We start from the raw sequence: 3,282 nt of genomic DNA, 5'->3' as shown, positions 1-3,282 counted from the left end.
GCGGCGCCCGGCGGGAAGGGGCGGGGCTCTGCCCGCGGCGCCCGCTGCCTCGTCGGGGGTAGCGCTGCCTTTATAAACACCCCCCGGGCCTCCTGTCTCCTCTCGGTCCTTGCGCCCTTGATAAGGGTGCGTTGGTATTGCGCTCTGAGGTAGAAGTGATACCGTGAACGCGCTCCGTGCTTGGGGCTGCGTCACCGGGGCGGAAACACCAAGCCCTGAGCGGCGGCCTGCTCTGGAGGTGGTGGCTGCCCTGAAAACCTAGGGAGGGGAACAAAGGGAAATTTGGCCAAAGAGCAGTGCAGAAGGTGGCTGTGCCAATTCGATGCCCATCAAACTAGGCCTCTTTCTGTGGTGAATCGGTATAAGCCTTTAATAACCACTTTTGTTAGGCCCTGTGCTGTTATTCTAATATACTGTAGTTTTTGCAAGTGGTTCTTTAAATCTCATCCATTAGTGTTTTCTACCTGTGGACATCCAGTAGTAATAATACCTGTCCCTTCCTTGAAGTGCTTTGAGATCTGTGGATGAAATCAGTTACATAAAAGTTAATTGCTGTAAATTTAAACAGTTCTCATTGTGGAAGGGTCAGTGCCTGAGTTTTTATTTTGTTGCTGTATGGGTTTATCTAAATACTATTATGTGGGAATATCCATGTGCCAAATCAAAAGCAAGGTAGCCTTAGCACAGAGGGCGGTCGTTTCTCAGTTAAGATAAAAAGCAGAAGGATAACGCTGTAATCATTGTGTATTATGAAATTCCTGTTATGTAAAATGTCAATCTGTATATTATTTTTTCCTATTAGTTCTGCATGCAAAGTCAGTTTGGTGCTACCTACAGTCCATCTAGTAGATGGGAGTAGCTCTAAATACTTCTGATATACGTTCAAAACAAGCAATGCTTTTTTTTTCTGCAAGGCTGTATTTTAGCAGTTCTGAACAAACATCTACCCTAACTCCTCCTCTCCACTGGCTTTTGTTTGTTTTAAGGTGTTTCCAAAACCACCTACGTGTAACAGGGAGCTTTAATTCTGAAACCCGGATCTAACATCCTAGTTGAGTATTCAACAATTGCAGTCACCACTAGAAATAAAACCTGCTTAGCTAAAACTACAGGGAGATTTCTGGAAAGGCTGATCAATGGTCAAGACAAAAACTTTGGTGAGTCCAGCTGTAAAAAGTTCTAATACTTTTGTAATATTCAGAATTTTTTTTTTTCTATTTGTCGCGAAGTCAAGAACTATGAGCAGAAAGAGAAACCACAGATAGAAATATACTTTAAATATACTTTCTATCTTTACTTTTTCTGGAACTTTCCATTGATATTTTTTAAATGAAGTAACATATTTTTAATTATTACAGGTAGTCTTCCACGGATAATAAAATTGTTCCTAACAAGTTTTACCAACAATGTTGATGCAGTGGCTAGTAAACAAGACTCACTGGAGGAAGAGGAAAAAGAAACTGGAAATTAATATTCTTTCTCCTCAACTGCCTAGGCATTATGGAGGAGTACTTTTTCAAAGACGGTGAGTTGCCATCAGTGGACACGTACTGCTGACTTAAAAAAAAAAAAAAATCTAACACATAAAAATTCTGCATTAAGAAAAATGAAATGCTTTCACTGTACATTCTAATACAATAAAGTGTTTTCTTATAATGAGTATACACCATGTTAGGATCCTATTTGCTGTTCTGTTTTTTTGCTTCCCCTTGCTTTTCTCTGTGGTTTGCACCATTGTAACAGCTGTGACATTTCTTGAAGTTTAGAGCATTGGATTGAGTCATTATGCAATGAAATTTAATTGTGCTAATGACTGATTAAAAATACTGTATACCTTTTATTTGTAGTGAACTTTCAGAATAGTAGACTTTCCTGTTCTTCCTTCTTCCCTTTTAAGTGTCAGTTGCCTCTTGTCTATAGAGTTCATCCTGCGGTTCTGACTTTGGGACTTGCCTCTTTTCAGTGTAACTTTCTGAAAATGTTTCACAGAGTATTTTAGTACTTTTGAAATTATTGCTGAATTGCTTTCTGCGCATCTGTTTGAATTGCCCTGTTGTTGTGTGGGGTTTTTTTGTTTGGGTTTGGGGTTTTTTTTGGTTTTTTTTTACAGACTGAGGAGGTTACATTTCCTTGGCAAGCTACTGCTTAATGCTCCCACAACCGGCAGTGAGATTTGTGGACGTGGAAATTTAAAATCCCTCCTTTTAAGTTCTGCTGTTATTACCTGTTCATGTTTTTAGGCTGAAGAGGACTGGCAAACAATACTGGAAATAGTAATGGCATAGAAATTCTATCATAATTACATTTGACATATAAGAAAAGAGCATAAGGATGTTTTAGTCACTTATATTTGTTTGGTGGTCATAGCGTGTTTTCAGAGCTGTGGTGATGGAGGACGTGGTAGTCAGCAGAAAGTTTTTCAGTCCTCCCCCATGTCCATATGGGTTGCACTGAGATATCTCAGGAAAGAGAGAAGTTACTGTTCTAGCCTTTTGTGGCAGGCTTACTTCAAACGATTCTGAAGTGCCCTGAAACGTAAGCATCACTATAACTTGGGTTTGGGGGAAAAAAAATAACCACACTCACAAAAAAACCTGAACAAAATTGTACAGTTAGTGGCTACATGAAAGTTATTGTGTGGATAGTAAATAAACATGTGTTATATTTCTCAATATTTATAAATATGAGATGAAGTATTGTCTCAGGCTAAAAACCACCAGGAATATAATTTCAATATATTTTTTCCCAGGCAGTCCGAAGAAACACGTAAACAATCTTCGAGGTTAAAAAGTTGCCATAAATGCACATGGTGGAAGACAGGCAACAAGCAAGATTGAATTCCAGGACTCCCAGCAGCCCGGCTGGCTTGGTCCCGAGGATTTCCCTGAAACAGCCCCTCGCAAGCAGAGAACACAGTAGCAGCAGCAGCGGAGCAGTACATCCACCGGCGGGGGCGAGGACGAAGACGAGGACAGCTCCGGTAACTGCGGGCAGAGGCGCGGCCCCGGGCTAGCCGAGCGCAGCCGAAGGGTAGGGAAGGCAAACTCCCCCCCCCCCGGGGGCCGCGATGCCTCCTCTCCCGAACGGTTTTAGGAGCGAGATCGAGACAAACGACCTTTAGAAGAAATCTGAAAACCGAACGGGGCAGAAAGCACACGCGAGCAGGAGCCGTCAGGACGGTGAAGCGAAGGTCAGCGGTGAGGGATGACTGACACCGGGCCCCTCCGCCCGGTCGCCGCCGAGGGCCGCGGGGCACAGGCGGGCTGGCCCGGCGGGAGCGGG

At 43.1% G+C, this 3,282-nt stretch overlaps 2 protein-coding genes across 2 annotated transcripts in view; both read left to right on the top strand.

Moving 5' to 3' along the window:
* Positions 1-1,517, top strand: part of TRAPPC6B (trafficking protein particle complex 6B) — a 16,951-nt gene extending 15,434 nt beyond the window's left edge. Inside the window, exons 9-10 of the transcript XR_775401.1 lie at positions 987-1,157; positions 1,359-1,517. The gene's annotated coding sequence lies outside the window, so the exon portion shown is untranslated. The remainder of the gene's footprint in view (positions 1-986; positions 1,158-1,358) is intronic.
* A 598-nt stretch (positions 1,518-2,115) lies between these two features.
* SEC23A (Sec23 homolog A (S. cerevisiae)) overlaps positions 2,116-3,282 on the top strand; it is a 30,837-nt gene continuing 29,670 nt past the window's right edge. Inside the window, exons 1-2 of the mRNA XM_010583670.1 lie at positions 2,116-2,273; positions 2,750-3,190. The gene's annotated coding sequence lies outside the window, so the exon portion shown is untranslated. The remainder of the gene's footprint in view (positions 2,274-2,749; positions 3,191-3,282) is intronic.

This window comes from Haliaeetus leucocephalus, unplaced genomic scaffold (genome assembly GCF_000737465.1).
Source record: "Haliaeetus leucocephalus isolate CR32 unplaced genomic scaffold, Haliaeetus_leucocephalus-4.0 Scaffold932, whole genome shotgun sequence".
Lineage (NCBI taxonomy): Eukaryota > Metazoa > Chordata > Aves > Accipitriformes > Accipitridae > Haliaeetus > Haliaeetus leucocephalus.
This window is presented reverse-complemented; position numbering and strand designations above follow the sequence as displayed.